Source organism: Podarcis erhardii, assembly GCF_964252035.2.
Source record: "Podarcis erhardii genome assembly, chromosome: 14".
NCBI classification, from domain to species: domain Eukaryota; kingdom Metazoa; phylum Chordata; class Lepidosauria; order Squamata; family Lacertidae; genus Podarcis; species Podarcis erhardii.
In genome coordinates, this window is record NC_138503.1 from 8,104,966 (window position 1) to 8,121,931 (window position 16,966).

General features: G+C 45.0%; 1 protein-coding gene and 1 long non-coding RNA gene across 12 annotated transcripts in view; one reads left to right on the forward strand and one right to left on the reverse strand.

Annotated features, from left to right (window-relative positions):
* The window catches only part of CELF6 (CUGBP Elav-like family member 6), a 178,350-nt gene that overhangs the window by 81,051 nt on the left and 80,333 nt on the right, over nucleotides 1-16,966 (reverse strand). The gene's annotated exons all lie outside the window — the stretch shown is intronic.
* LOC309329039 lies at nucleotides 3,717-7,163 on the forward strand. Its single transcript, XR_014151034.1, has 2 exons — nucleotides 3,717-4,030; nucleotides 6,915-7,163. It is a non-coding gene; the product is annotated as an uncharacterized lncRNA (long non-coding RNA).

Below are 16,966 nucleotides of genomic sequence, written 5' to 3' on the forward strand. Positions count from 1 at the left end.
ATTCACAATTGTCACACAGCTTTAGTGCCAGCAAATGGACAATCTGTAATGCGGAAACTGGACTTTTCCTTCCACCAAAAAAAAAAGTATATACCCTTAACATATGCAGATGAATGACTGCCTTTTGCTTTATTTCTCTTTGAGAAAGAACAAGTTGTATGTAGAATCCATATACAGAGCGGCTACATTGAAAAGGGTGGGGAGGCCCCCTAAGTGCTTAATATGAGAAGAGCTGTCACTTTGCAAAGCATGCACCATTGGCTTGTACCTTCTCTCTCTTGGGATCCTTCTTTTCCCAAAAGGATTTGCCCTTCACTGACCGAACAAGTAAAGAGCAACCTTCCCTGCTCACAGCTCACCCGGGCCAATTTCTGGGTGCCTGGGGACAAAGTCTATCAGGCAAGGTGTGAGGCTTGTGGCAGAGACTGAAGACACCACTCTTGCAGAAGACCAACACTGCCTTATAAGACCTGTCTAGATGCGGACCTGTCTCTGGATGTGGTCTTCCCGTGGGAAGAACAGCATGCATTTAGGATTAGGCTCACTTTTCATGACGCGGTTCCGTCATGCACACTTCCATAATGCATTCTGATCGCAGAATTGCTTTTCACTTGGCACAGAATCCGAACACAAAAGCAGAGGGTGTTCTAGCAGAAACAAAGCCCAATCCCCACCACCACCCCCGATTTCATACCTGTCTCTTGAAGGCAGGTTTTATCCCTGTAAAGAGGCTTAGTAACAGAATTAGATCCCTGATGGATCCGACCAAAAGCCCAACTCATCCGAATTCTGTTTCTACAGTGGCCAAGCAGATGTTTCTGGGAAGTCCATAACAACTGGTTTTAAAAGACATGCTGCCTCAAAGCCTAGGGATAGTGATTGGGAAAAGATGGCTGCTGCATTTACATTTGTTTGTTTCTTGTTTTAACCACCCTTGCTTGATTTTTCAGCACATGGGCACCCATGGGGGAGCCTTGTCTGGTACCCCCATTTCACCCTGTTCTGGAGAAGTCAGAACTGACCGCTATCACTCATGCCTTGATTGCATTCAGTTTAGACTATGCACACTCCATGAACCCGTATGGCGAGAGGGTCAGGATGCACCAAAGCATTTCTTCACACAGCACATGGTTAAACAGTGTAAATCTCTGTGGCAAGATGTGGGAACAGCCACCAACTTCGATGGCTTTAAAAGGGGCGTAGACAAATGCAGAACAAAGCTATCAATGGCTACTAGTTCCTTTATTTATTTAGCCTAGAAAACCGCTTAATCAAAAATTCCTTAAGTGGCACACATAGAACCCTATAAATTATCAATAAGATACAGATAAAAGCAGCAAAAGTTTAAGACAGGCATACATAACTAAATTATACATCTGGATAGCCTTGCTAAAATAGAAATGGTCTGGATAGGCTTGCTGCATATGAAACAAGCAGCGATGGCTGCCTGCCACTTCCAAGCCTTCAGTTCTCTATGGGGCAATATTTGAAAAGTGTTTAAAAACTTTAGTTGATGCAGAATGCTGCAGCCAGACTGCTTTCAGGGGCCTAATGTAAGGATGATGTTGCTTTCTTGTCTGAGCTACATTGATTCCTGATTTGTTCCTGGGCACGGTTCAAGGCATCAATTATGATAGCCGTATTAATTGGACTAAGGAATCTTCCCTCAACATGGAGCCCTCTAGATGTTTTGGAGTACACCTCCCATTATTCCCAACCAGCATAGGAAATTTTCATTGTTGGTGGGAGTTGTAGTTCAAAACAACCGGAGGGCGCAGGACTGGAGAAGTCAGGAACAGGGATCTGCCTGCCCCCATATAAACTTCCCCACTTGCTGGGACCTCTGGCAAAGGCCTTTCTTTGTGTCCCTCCACCATCATGAAAATGATTGGTGGTGACACAGAACAGGGCTTTTCTGGTGGTGGCTTCTAGGCATCCCTTCTTCCCGGCTTCATATTACTTCCACAGTACAAGCTTCAAGGCAATATGTAAAGATGGTTTTATTTTTGCAAAGGCATTTGGTTTTGATTGACACATTTTATGGCTTGGCACTCTCTCTTATTTTTATAATTAGAGGCTGTTTGCAGCTGCTTGTTATGTTTATTTAATTGTTTTATTTTTGCGATTTTGGAAAATGCAATATGCCAAAGGCATTTCAGCTTATTGCAGAGGCACTAGAAAAGTCTGTTTCTAAGAAGGCTAAATATTAAAAGCATATTTAGGCTGCAATTCTATGCCCACTTACCTGGGAGTAAGCCTCATGGAACTGAACGGATTTACTTCTGATGAGAAATGTGGAAGAAAGAAGCCCCTGACTTTGTGGGGCTGGGATACAGCCTACTAAACAACGGTTAAGGGTAATCTCTGCTGCTTCACCAACTTGTTGCCTCTGGCCTTACAAGGTAATGAACAATGATCTCACCTGCCAGAGAACCAAGGTACTTAATTGGCACTCAAGTGGATGAAGGGATGACAAGGCTTTCAAGGTTTACCATTGTTTGTGGCATATTAGCAGAGGGACGTGGGTGGCGCTGTGGGTTAAACCACAGAGCCTAGGGCTTGCCGATCATAAGGTCAGTGGTTTGAATCCCTGTGACGTGGTGCTCGGTCCCAGCTCCTGCCAACCTAGCAATTCGAAAGCACATCAAAGTGCAAGTAGATAAATAGGTACTACTCCAGCAGGAAGGTAAATAGCGTTTCCGCGGGCTGCTCTGGTTTGCCAGAAGTGGCTTAGTTATGCTGGCCACATGACTGGGAAGCTGTACACCGGCTCCCTTGGCCAATAAAGCGAGATGAGCGCCGCAACCCCAGAGTCATCCGCAACTGGACCTAATGGTCAGGGGTCCCTTTACCTTTTTTAGCAGAGGAGAAGCCAGAGCATGAGCCCGGCTTACTATTCAATGAATGCTGTTGTTGGTGTGCGGGTGTGCATAAAATGGATCTGCATGGCTGTCTGCATTTCTGCACTATCCATGGGAACTCAGTTAAGGGCAGTGGCTTCATGATGAGCTTCTGCACTTCCAAATTCACCTCTAAACCACTGGATTTGTGCTGCCAAACCCCAGAGTTAAAGCCCTGGCAACCCTATTTTAGTTTGGGCACCTCTCGCTCTCGCTTTTGCTCTCACACTGATACGACTGGAATTGTTGGACACTGGCATCTCCACAATACTTCACTGGCTATCAGGTGACTCAGTTGCAAAAGGCTGAGAACCAGCGCACAGAACAGGAGGTGGCACCACCACAGCACACAGCATGGATGATCTCCATAAACTCCCAGTGACAGACGGCTGTGCAGCGCTGTTTTTAATTGTAAAAAATATCTGGCTGTTTTTATTGCTGTTTTATTGCAGATAGGCTACTTTTTATCACGGTCCTGTCTTCAAGGAAAGTATCTCACTGTATATGCTAGCAGTGAGGCAAAATGGCTTTCATTCAGAAGCCGTACAGGTGAGAAAGGAATATTTCCAGTATTTTTAGGAGGTGGGGTGAATTTTGAAGCTAGGGGAACTGTGGAATGAACAGCATCCCTCTGGTTCATTGCCACTGTCTTTAACATGCCCAGAGTAACCCCCTTGCTTCATAGCATTACTCTGGGAAGCATTCTTGGGAGAAATTTTCAACCTCCAGCATGGGCTGTCATCCCCCCGCTTAGAATACCCCTCAGAATGATGCTACATTGTGATATAGCACAATTCTAGGTGCATTGTGGGAATATTAAAGTTGGTGGCTGGCAGAGCAAAGAGTCACAGGAACACCAGCGACGTTCAGCCCTTCACTCTCAAAAGACACCTCACCCACCCCTGAAATATGACTGTGTGGAGGCAGTTACACCATTTCCTAAATTCAAGCAGAACTTCTAAGATACCATTTATATGTCCAAAATTGTCCATGGACTCCCTGTAAATGTGTGCAGAAGCTGAGCTGAGCTTTGCTCTCTAAACACAATGCTGTTCAACTCTTGTTCCAATATTTTCCAATATTTTCTCATTGTCTCAGTCTTTGGCATTTCCCTCCCTTTTGGAAAATGGGTAAGAGACTTGTGTTGTGAATAGGGATGGGGAGAAATTCAATCTTGTTTACATCTTAATGAAAATGTTTGCACTTCTCAAACCTCTATGCAAACCGAAACCCAATTATCCATTGAAAAATCAGAGTTCTCTGAATTTTGCAATGCAGTTCTTCAATAAAACGTTGTGTACAGAAATGCATATATCTTGGGGAAGTTGTATATAAAAATGCATGCAATTAGTAAACTAAAACATTTGGGGAAATGTGCAAAAATGTGTATATTAGTCAAAATTGCATTCAACAATTGTTCATGGTGAGCGGTTTGAAAATTGCTGCAGAAATGTGGAGAGCTGAATTTAAGATGGGAAATATGAGAAGCTGAAAATGACAATGTCATCCATCCCTAGGTTTGAACATGCTTACCAAATTGCATCTTGTGTTAAATGACTGTCAGAGATTGCAACAGGTTAACAGTAATTCTTATTGTCTGAAAGCAATTAGCGAATACACTAAGACTTGTGCTCTAGTCATAGCTCTAGTTTCACTTTCTATGCCACACCACATAAGGCACTGCCTGTCTATGCCGGATCACATTTCATAACACTAAGTGTAGCGACTGGGCTTTTGCTGGAACCTCTTTTTTGCTGGGCTCCCCCAGCATGTACTGTACATCTAGGTGCCTGTTTATGTATTTGGCTGGGTGGGTTGGTTTTCTGCTTGGAAATGGGGCTCCCAGTTTGACTACTGCCATTTCTACCTCTCCTGGGACTTTTTGCAAGGTTGTCTCTAGAAGCTCCTTGGGCCTGGAATTTGACCAGTTCTGAGTCCTATGTCCTGCTTCTGGGTGGAAAAACAACAAGTTTATCCAATGAAAACAGGGGAACACTGGAGCTGTGGATTTTTTGTTTGTTTGATGCTGTCATGTTTTAAAATAGGAGAGGGCACCTTCTATATTCTGAGCGAGGCGGGAAGTATTCTTTTTACAAACAGGCAATCAAGCAAATGAACATCTGACAATTTTACTATCCTGATGTTCCTCAGACAGCCTTCATAACCAGGGCTAGCCCAAGACATTTTGCTGCCTAAGGCAGAGCAATGAAAGTCACCCCCACTGAGCTGAAGGTATCTGAGGTTAGTCACATTATTATGGCATCTGTGGTGGAACATCCCACAAATGCACCGACCCTTTCCAAGTAGTAAAAAACCCCCAATAATAAAACCTTAAATAACTAATCATCTGCTGTCCTTTTGGGACACATAAAACCAGCTGCCTGAGGCAACTGCTTCCCTTTGCCTAACAGTTGGACCAACGCTGTTTGTAAATCGTTTGTACTGGCAATGTGTACTCACAAGAAAATGGGAAACATAAACATTTGCACAAGGATGTGAGCATTCTTGAATTTAGAGAAGTCTGATTTTGTTGTATATTTGAAAAGGCTTTCGCTGCTTTAGAGCAGGGGTAGGCAACCTAAGGCCCGGGAGCTGGATGTGGCCCAATCGCCTTCTCAATCCGGCCCATGGACGGTCTGGGAATCAGCATGTTTTTACATGAGTACAATGTGTCCTTTTATTTAAAATGCATCTCTGGGTTATTTGTGGGGCCTGCCTGGTGTTTTTACATGAGTAGAATATGTGTTTTTATTTAAAATGCATCTCTGGGTTATTTGTGATGCATAGGAATTCGTTCATCCCCCCCCCAAAAGAAATATATAGTCCGGCCCCCCACAAGGTCTGAGGGACAGTGGACTGGCCCACGGCTGAAAAAGGTTGCTGACCCCTGCTTTAGAATGCTAATCTCATGTATTTGTAACACACACACCCCAACTTACAAATCTGTTAGAACAAAAAGTTACGTTGAATGTGTGGGATATGAATTAGAGGTTGTTTCCAACTAACATGTTCCACCAGGATAAGGATTTCTGGACTTGTGCCCCCTGTTTATGCCTTCTCCAAATGTACACCTGCTCTGAAGCGTTAGAGGTGAACCCTGAACAGATTTAAGGGGCTCGTGAGGGGAGGGGGGGAAGTTCTGTTGCACAAGGATAAATCCTTGTACTGACTAAACAAGCTATTTGGAAACCACCCTGCTTAAATAAATAAATCAAACGGTAGTGAAGATTGCTCAGATCTTGGTTTGTTTGTTTGTTTTTGGTAGTATACCAGCTAATATATCAGTGGTAGTATACCGACAAAAACAGAGTGGCTTGCCAAATTACTGGAGTATTACAATATATCCAAAACAATGGGAGAATTTGGAAGGATCTCAAAAGAGAAGATAGACAAGGACTGGAAGGTGTTTAAAGGATACTTGCAAAATTATATTGAAAAATCAGAACTCCTATTAGAATAAACAAGTTCCGTTATAAATACTGAAATACTAAATAAGATGGATAACAATGTGTAACAGAAAAAGAAGCAGAAAATTGGTTTAAAAGTATGTGAAAGAAAGTAATAGAAGTGGAAAGAAATTGCAATTGTGTAGATTGGAAGTTTATCACAAGGGTGGGGTGAGGGGTGAGATGGTGGGAAAATGAAGTATTTATGGGACTGAGTGTGGGTATGTATGAATATTTTTAAGGATTGTATGAAATGTATGTTTGTATATTCGTAACATGTATGTATTAATGTTGAATTATTTTAATAATAAAATTTTATTTTATTTAAAAAAAGATTGCTCAGGTCTGAATGGTCCATCATCTTGACCATTTATCTGAGACTGTGGGGACAGCTAACTTCTCAGGCTTTGGTGGCTGAGGACCCACTGCCAAACTGCCCTGCCACCCGCTCCAGAAAAGCATTATGTTCTCTGAGCGTGAAGCTACCCTCACTAAGACCTCGGGTTAAGAGGGGTGGCACTGCGAGAGAGTCACTTTCTAGCAACCTGCTGCCTTTCGTTCCCTGCAGCAGCTTGACCACTAATCAAGGGGCCAACAGACCATTCACCAATCAACTGAAGCATGATGAGCCCTAATATCAGCCACAAGAAGGAAGAGAAGAGAAGAGAAGAGAAGAGAAGAGAAGAGAAGAGAAGAGAAGAGAAGAGATGAAGAAACAGAAAAGGGGGAAAGAAAAAAAGATCCAAGAAACAAATTTTGGAAATTGTGTCTAGAAAGTCTAATATTCCAAATAAAATGTAATTACCTTTTTATTTCATCCTTGGAGTTTTAAACCTGACACTGTGTTGCACTGGCTCTCATAGCCTGTATGAAATGGCATCCCCTCTTTCTCTGCTGTTTAAGGCTAGATGTTGGTCCTCATGGAACCAAAACAGCACACAAGTGGGAAGTTTCAACAGGCTTGGGGAAATCCTAAGGTTTGCAGGAGGCACAGAAACAAATATTTAGAAAGAAAAACACAAGAGGTGGAACAAACACCCCTCAAAAACTAGTCCCATGAGGACTGAGCATGCTCAGTGGCCATGAAATACTGACTAGGGTATGGCAGGCTTCTAAAGTGAAGAGGAGCACTCTGAGCTGCAAGATTTTGTGGCATGTCTCACTTGTTCAACTTCTGAGGAAGTACTGCATCTTTTTATTTCTTGCTATTCCTTCCTACAGTCCCACCAAATCCCACATGAGTTCTGAGTGACCTGCGACGTGTAACACAGTCTGTTCTGCTGTGTTCACACGGAGAAGCTCAAGGGGGACAAAACCGACAAAATCCAACACACACCATTTAAAGACGGTGACCGAACATAACTGCCATGCCTTGCTTTAGATTAGCTATATCTGGGGAGGCTTAGTCATTTTTGCCTGATTTCAGGAGCTCAATGTGCCGATGTGTAGAGAATCCGAGTGATCTTCTCGTCTAGTCTTAAAGCAAAGCTGTTGGCAAATACTGCTACATCTAATTCCATCTTTAAAAAACCAACACATTTCTTTTAAGGTGCCATTTAACCTCCAGGGGGCTGTAGCCACATTTCAGCGACTAACTGGCTGCCCGATCTCCCCCCTTCAAGGGTTCTGAATTCCTTGCGCTGAGGACATAATCATATTCAGCAGGTCCATGGTCAAACACTTTGGCCATCTGCAAACAACCTCAAGAGGGGAGCAATCTGTCAGGAACATTGGTGACTCAAAGGAGGCTTTCTCGCTGCTTGCAATGCTCTTCCGGTGCTACCAAGAGGTCCCTGTACTCTTGATGGTCATATTGGCGCATAACTGAGCAACTTTAAGAGCTTCTGCTTGGCTTCTTTGCCACTTTACTGCTCCCTCTCCTGGCAACTCAGCTTTCCACCTTGCTCAAGTCCACGAGTAGCCAATCTAGCTCCCTCCAGATGTTGATGTACTACAATTCCCATCTTCCCTGACCATTGCTTATGCTACTTGGGACTGATGAGAGTTTTCATTGGGCAATATCTGGAGGGATCTTTGCTGGCTACTTCTATGTATTCCAACTCCTGTTATCTCCTCCCCCCCCCATTTCCCCCACCTCTCTCTCTCAGACACACACAGCTCCTTCACTGATATGAGATGAAGGATTAGGCATTTTCTCATATGGTTTTAAAGGGCGATTAGACAAATTCACGAAGAATCCATCTATCCATTGTAACTGGTCATGATAGCTCTATGGAACCTCCAGAATCAGAGACGCTAGGCCACTGAAGATCAGCTGCTGGGGACAAAGTTACTGATATCAAGCGTGGCTTCTAGGTTTCAGAGATCGACCTGGTTAGTCACAGTGGGGAACTGGATGCTAAACTAAATGGCCCTGTGCACATTTTGTAGGGTGGCAGTCAAGCCAGCCCAAAGAGTCAGTGTTGTCCTAGAACAAGATGGGGAAATCTCTGGCCCCTGGTATCGCTAGACTCCAGCTTCCATGGGCCTCAGCCATCATGGTCAATGGTCCAGGGACTGTGGAAGTTGTGGTCCAGCAACATCTATATTAGCATATGTGAGGCTCTAACCAGGAATCTCAATGGCCACGGGTAGAATTCGGTGGATATATTTTGGACTGTATAGTATCAAAATGTCAGAGCCCAGACTTGGAAGAGAATAAGAAAGCCTATCCTTGGCCATTTTGATGGCCTAGGGAACAAGTCCTAGGGAACAAGGAGAAATTCCTCCCTGCTGTATTCAAGACTCCAAGAAACACCAAAAGGCACTTATCTGTCTGATGCTGCTTAGCTTTCCATGCAGCAGGAGTGGGCAGGAGGATTCTCAGGTCTCTGGTGCCCCAAACAACTGAGGTTCTTGGGGCAGGGCCTCATGATGCCATGGGATGACCAGGACGATCTGATATCTTGGTTAGGCCAAGAAATCTAGCCCAGCATGGACATATAGGGTGGACATATAGGGAAAAGGGGTGAAAGCAGAAAAAAGGAGGAGGTTTTTTAAAAAAATCAGGTGACCAAACCCATTTTTCCTCTGCAATTTGTATGTAAATTTGAGGAAATTGGAGGGACCCTTTTACTCAACATTTTCTCTTTCTTCCCTTCTAAAATCCCTTTATTGCTGCTACTATTTAAAAATTTGGAGGCAGAAACCTTGCTGTTAGTTATCCACAGATCTCCCGGCTGTGAATGTCTGACACCTGTGAAGGTATGGGCTACTCATGAATATCTAGTAACTTGATGTTCCTCATGAATGTCTTGTCATTCTTGATGTTAACTCTGCATCCTTCTGCTACCCATGAATATTATGGCCCTGTCCATCCAAATACTGGCTGTGCTTCTCATTCTCCAGCTCCTGGTTATTCCGTGTTCTGATGAAACAGATGCCCTTTGGCCTACCACCATCCATGGGTTCTCTTACACCTGCCAGCCACATTGCACCGCCCTCTGAGTGGCCATGTGCATTCAGCTGCTGCCCAATGGATGCCTGCCATTAGCTCAGGGCACTCTCTTGCAAGGGGAGTGCTGCAGTCAGCTTGCCTCTTTCGATAAATCCACTGCTCTATTAATAGCTGGCTCTGCTAGCGGGGAGTTGGGACTAGGTGGAGAAGCAATGCAGGAGAGAGAAAGAGAGAGAAAGAAAGAGAGATGGAGAGGCCAGAAGAGCCAAGTTGGACCACAGGGGCCACAGAGCCGAGATGTGATGGGGTGGGAATCAAAAACACATCTGGGAGCAGAAAAAGGGGGAGGCAGGATGGGATATACCCAACAGCATTGATTATATTCCTTTGCCACAGATTAATGGGAAGAGAGAGTTGAAGGGTACAACAGAAACAGCAGCTAATGAGTTCATTTTAAATGCTATCGTCCATAGCCCAGGTCTGTTGTGAGCCACAGAGTTCTTCAAGTTCCCCTTTCCATTGGAGGATTAATTGCTTGACCAAAGTGAGTGCCTTGTGTTTAAGTTTTCAGGGGAAGAGGCACAGTGATATAGCACATGCTTTGTGGCCAGGAGGTCCCAGGCACAATCCCCAGCATCTCCAGGTAAGATTTGGAAAGACATGCCTGAAACCCCAGAGAACTGCTGCCAGTCAGTATAGACCAGTATTTCTCAAACTTGGGTCCCCAGCTGTTGTTGGATTACAGCTCCCATCACCCCTGATTACTGGTCTTGCTAGCTGGGGATGATGGGATTTGTAGTCCAACAACAGCTGGAGGCCCAAGTTTGAGAAACACTGGTAGAGACAATACTGAACTAGAAGGAGCAATGATCTGACATAGTATAGGCAGCTTTCTATGTTCCTAACTGACTTCATCCAGCATTCTGTGACATGGTGACATGGTGACATTCTGTGACTGTGACATGGTGATTCTCTTGAAGAGTCAGATATCACAGTGACATTTGGGATCCCTGTTCAGAGCAGAACTCTATGGTTTAGATTTGAATGGTAGCTCAACCCAGCTGGGGAGGGGAGAAAATGCAATGCAATATAATGCAAGATTTTTGAAAATCAGTTCAGAGTTGGCATGCATGTTGAGAAAAAATATTCTGCATGCATGGGCCGCAACTCAACTCAACTCAGCTTCCAGCTGCTGTTTTCCAAAAGGTTCAGCAAAGGAATTATGCACAACACAATTGCATCTCCTTTGATGACAGAGGTTTTGGAGCAAAGGTTGCTGTGCAAGTTGAGGATTGCATCTCACAATTCACATTAACATGTATGAACGCCAGCATGACCCCTACATTTTCAAGCAGAAATGTACAACACAACCGTACAATAGCTCCCTTGAGAACTAAGGCACCCCAATGGAAGTTAGAGTGGACATTCAAGACAACAATCTGGATTTCAGGTTCAAAGATCAACTTGACCTCCCTGCAACCACTTTCAAAATGGAGGAGAAAGATGCCCATTATAGGGTAGCCAACATGGTGCCTTCAAGATGTTGAACTCCAACTCCAATCATCCCTGGTAGCCTGGGGTGATGGAAGTTGGGTTCCAACTTCTGGAGCATGCTATGTTGGCTGTTCATGGTGACCATAATGAGACACCTGGAACGAAATTTCTCAGACTTGGTATTGATTGGCAGGGCTGGCCCTACTATTAGGCAGAGAGAGGCAGCCTTCTCAGTAGCAGGTGCTGTGGGATGGGAAGTGGTGGCAAGATGTTGAAGGACAGAGTTGTGTGTGTACCATGTGATCTCCCCTGTTCTCCTTGAGGTAGCTTGCTTCCCTCAGGTGCAGTAGAGGACACTGACCCACTACCAATGTTGATGTAAGATTCAACCACCAGTCTGGTCAGCTTCTCTGCATGGAATGGGGTGGTGGGGATCTTGCTGGCCGAATACAACATAGATGCTCTACCACAAATGCAGATGCTTTGGCCTTTCTTCATTCTGAGGAGCAAGGCCCTCTACTTTTGCCCCTAAATCATGCTCTGATGGCACTGATGTCAACACATGCTGGCTAAACTTCCCTTTAGATCGGTCATACCTTCCTACATATTATTAATTTTCAAAAACTGCCTCCCCCACCTCGATATTCACAAGCTAAGCTGGTTCATCCTTTATATCGGTGTGGGGAAAGGCATGCAAGAGACTCATACCTCTTCTTTCCTGAAGTGGGGTCTGTAGATCTCACTCTTGTTCATGGGTCTTGCTATGGGAGGATTCACACATCCTTCACATATTACAGCCAAAACAGGAAAAACCAACCTCCCGTCCCCTCCTCCCTTCCTTTTTCTGTCCCCTTCTCATTTTAACCACCACATCTATATGTGAAACAGTCAAGATTCCTAGCAGTGCCATATATATCATTTGTATGTGACATTTCTGTCCTTCATTTTCTTATGGCCACTGGAGGCACGGTCCTATGAAATGGGGACCCATCTGTCACCTCTTCAGTCTGTTGATGGTCCACCATCTAGTAGCTGGTGATCCAAATGAGGTGGCCTTGCCCTCCATCAACTTTCACCACAGGGCTACCTAAGAATCATCTTGCCCTGAAGGGAGCAGAGAGCTGGATTTCAAAAGGACTTGTTATCTGCATATAGTTTTAATTTATGCTTATTTTTCGAACATATCTGTGCAAATTCCTTTGTGAGGCTCACCTGAAAAGTGGTATATGCATATCTTAATTTGTTAAAAGAATAATAAAAAAGTTAAATTATCCTGATTGTGAGTGTGTAACATGATACATTGACAGGGTAGTAATGGGCAACAAGTCTGTAATGGGCACAGACTTGTAACCAACTGCAGTCAGATAGGTCACCGACACCCCCCCCCTCTAATCACTCAGTGCTCAAAGCCTTTCAGATAAACAAAACTATGCATGGCACTTTGAAGTGCCATCAACTGATTATCAGCCCTTGCATAGAACTGTGCTGTGCTGTGGTACCCTGACAATCAATTGGTTGCTGGGGCATCAAAGAGCTGCATATGGCACTATGGAAACCCCAATGATCAGCTGACTGCCAGGCTTTCAAAGAGCAGCACCCAGGGGTGGGGGTTGGCCATTGCACAGGGTTTGGTGGGTGAATGCAAATCTCTTTTTGGCCTAGCTGCTTCTTTGCCTACTCCACACCAGGTGTCACAATGTCAGGCCAGAGGGTGCTCACCACAACCCAAAGGGCACGGAACATGCTGTTCTATCATCCAATATGTTCCTTCCTGTTTTCCCTCTATTAATGGACAAGATGGACCATTCAGGTATACAAGGCCTATATAAATTACACCATTAATGCCAGCCGTTTATAATCAGTGCTGGAATATCAACCCATAGGCCACTTCTGTTTTTCCCTTGAGAGTTTCACTCCTGGAAAGAATGAAGTGAGAGGCAGAAGCAGAGCCAAACGCTGTTGCTTCTCACCTCCTCTGGCATGAAGGAATAGTTATTTTTACTATCTCCTGCCTCCCCCTCTCTGCTCACCTCTCAAGTTAATATGGCAAGACACAGCCAGCCCCTGGGGTATACAGTCAAAAAGCCATGGCATCTGTAGGAGCCCAACCAACAGTCACATTCAAAAAGGCAAAGGAGTACAAAGTCCTTGAATCCCCCTCTCCCTTTTCTGATGTACTTTTCTGTGTGAACACTTTTCTGCAGATCCACTCACATACACATTTCAACACTATAGATCAGGGAGAAATGCAATTCAGCTTGTGAGCCCATCTAATGGGCACTATACAAAGCAATACACCACTGAAACTCAACCAACCTTCGAAACCGGCGCTTTTCCAAATTTTGCAACCCAGCTCTTTAGCCAAATAATGTACATAAAAGTATGTACACAGGGGTAGTGTGCATAAAAAGCCATAAATTGGTGAGAACTGCATACAAAAATGCATTGCATTAGGAAAAATTGCTTTACAAAAACATGTATATTTGGAGTAATTGGTGCACAAAGGCTGGTGAATTTTCATGACTTTTTTGAGTTAAATGGAAACAAATTGTGAAGAACTGAACCTAAGCTTGGAAAAACAAGAAACTGAGAAACTGAAATTGACAGATTCGCTCATTGCTACTCAACACTCAAACTAATTACACCAGTTAAACTGTCAGCCTCGAGATGGTTTGGACTACAACTCCCATCAGCTCCAGCCAGTCTTATGTTTCACCACAGAGCAAGGTTGGCAAACCTGTGGCCCTTCAGATTTTTCTGCACACAACTCTCATCAACCCCGATCATTGACTGTAGCTGATAGAAGTTGGGAGTCCACCATCATCTGGAGGGTCGCATGAGGGGCCAACAGAAATTCCAGGACCCTGTGTGCTAACCGTGGATTGGGCCCTCTGCCTCACTCTCAGTCAGCTCCTTCAGTTTGTGCATATGAAAACTAAAACAAGCCTTATCTAGCATCTAGCATACTTCTCGGCGAGTCTCATTGCTTTATGTTTTGCAACAGGTGAAGCTGTCATATAAGTGATGTGGGGTTTTTATTATTATTATTTTTTTAAAAAAAAGATCAAAGTAGGGAGATGAAGGAGATCTGGGGTCTGACAAAGATGATGAAGGCTGCAATGGGGAGCCTCAGGCCTAGACTCTGAATGGGGCCCTCCATGCCTCTCCATCTAGCCCTCAGAAGTCTCCCTAGGCCACCCTGCTTCCCCCCCCCCCTCCAGGCTGTTTCCCTGGAAATCTGATGATGCCTCTTGCTTGCCTGGACAGAGAATGCAGGGGAGGCTGGCCCATTGTGGTGAATGGAGCACCGCCCCTCAACCCTAATCTGCCCTCAGCCAGCTCCTGCCTACCTGCCTTCTTCTAACCAAGTGATGGCACTGCTCCTGAACAGGCTTCCCTTTTGGAAATCTGTATCAGCCTTAGCCAACCTGGTGCCCTCCAAATGCATTCGAACTACAACTCCTATCAGCCCAGCTGAAAGGAGTTTTAGTTCCAGACATTGGGAGGGCAAGAGATTGGGGAAGGCTAACCTGGATGCACAAAAACCAAGGATGGCTGGGGAAGGGAGCAGGTTGCCTAAGGTGACGTTTCCCTCTTCTGCTCTGGTCTTCAGTCCTCCCTCCTTTAACATGCTTCTGTTGCTCACTTCCATTATGGACTCTGGGGGAGGAGACAGACAGACACAGAGATTAGGGTGGCCATGTGTCCTGTTTTACAGTCCTTTATTTGAAGGAGTCCTCTAGCTGAAGAGCTAAACAGAATCGTAGGAAGGGACCCCGAGGGCCACTTAGACCAACCCCCCGCAATGCAGGAATCTCAGCTAAAGCATCCATGACAGGCGTCCATCCAACCATATGGTCTTTTTGGGATGGGCCACATCTCAGTGGTACAACATCCGCTTTGCAGGCAGAAGGTCTCAGATTGAGTTCCTGGTATCTTCAGGTTGGAAATCTGGAAACTCTGCAGAACCACTGCCTGGAACCCTGGAGAGTCACTGCCAGTCAGGGTGGACAATATTGGGCTAGATGGACCCATGGTCTGACTCAGTAACAGTCGGTTTCCTATGTTCCTACAAGAAAGGAGAGCAGGGGCCCTGATGCTACTCATCAATAGCTCCTGGAGAGTGAGCAGGCAGAAAAACAGGCCACCTGGTCAAAGTCTTCCACAATAGCATGAGATGGACTGCATTTCTATTTAAATAATAGCAAATGTTTTCCAGACTGCTACCTATACATATAAGTTTTCATGTGTGGTTTTTATGCAATTCTGTGTCCTTAGGACTAGGGGGTTTGATGCTCAAGTGGCCACCCTAAAAGGCACTGTTTTAGTTGGGGAGTGATTTCTCCTCTTCAGCCTCCCTTCCGCTGTCTTTTGGCTCACCAAGGGCTCCCGCTCATGCTGCTTTGCCTGGGAGCCCTGAGTCTAAGAGAAAGAGATCCTCCCTTGGGCTGTGACAGTGGAAGATAATGGAGCCAAGGGGAAAATACTAGCTGAGCCAATCAGTTTGCTTCCCAAGCCATGATTCTCTCCCTTCCAGGGTGAGCAGCAAGTTAAGAATGTAAGAAGTCCAGCTAGATGGGGCCAAAAGCATTCCTAGTCTGGCATTCTGTTCAGCACAATTTCGGCCAACCCCAGGCCTCCGAGAAACTCACCTATGGCATTTCCCTGTTGTTTACACCTGGTACCTGAAGCTCCAAGCTACACCGACTCTGGTTCTGGAGGTGTTATTTTGTTTATTAAAGTTATATACCACCCTTTGCCTGAGGATCAAGGGCATATATTTACAGTACAAAAGCCAAAAATACATAACCTTTTAGCTATTTTAGCTGCCATGGCCAAGAGATTAGGGCAGATGGGCACAGTATGAATTTGCATATTCCATTTAGCCCCCCCCCCCAAGTAAAAATAGAGGGACATACCCACAAAGAAGCAGAGGGGGGGACTTTCATCCTCTTATTCCTTCAAAAGCTATCTAACCTAGATTTTTATGGATACCTTTTCAAGACATCACCACTGGGCCGCCGCCTCTGCCCCAAATCCTACATTCACCCTATGGACCCTTCTTTCTTTGGACCAATGTGCTCTGGAAGAATGCCTCTACTTTGAAATTTGACTCTTACCTCCCAGAACAAATGGTCTTTGGGCAGTGATGGAAGTTGTGTTAATGAGCTGTTGTGTTAATAGATGGTGTGACGCACACACACCTGATGTCCAAGAGAGAGAAAGCCGAAATTTTGCGTGAAGAAAAGTGGACGAAGCTATTTTGGGGGGAAATGCGAAACAGACTCTGGTCACACCCATGCCATGCATTTGAAGCAAAACACGCACACCAGTCCTGGGAACTGTAGTTTGCTAAGGGTGCTTAGGAGCTGTAGCTCTGTGAGGGGTAACGTGCAGTTATTGGGATTCTTTGGGAGAAGCAATGGGCTTTAAATGTATGGTGTGGAAGGAGGAAGGTAGCTCTATGGTAGAGCATCTGCCGTGCTTGCAGGAGGACCCAGGTTCAATTTCTGGCATTTCTGTGTAGGCCTGGGAAAGGCACCTGTGCAGAACCATGGAAAGCCACACCTAGTCAGTGCAGACAACACTCAGCTCAATGTACCAACAGTCGGACTCTGTGCAAGTCGGCTCACTATCTTCCTATAATGTTCACTGTGGAGAAGTGGATGCTGGACTAGACGGCCATTGGCCTGATCCAGAAGGCTGTTCTTACGTCAGCGCCCATTAGC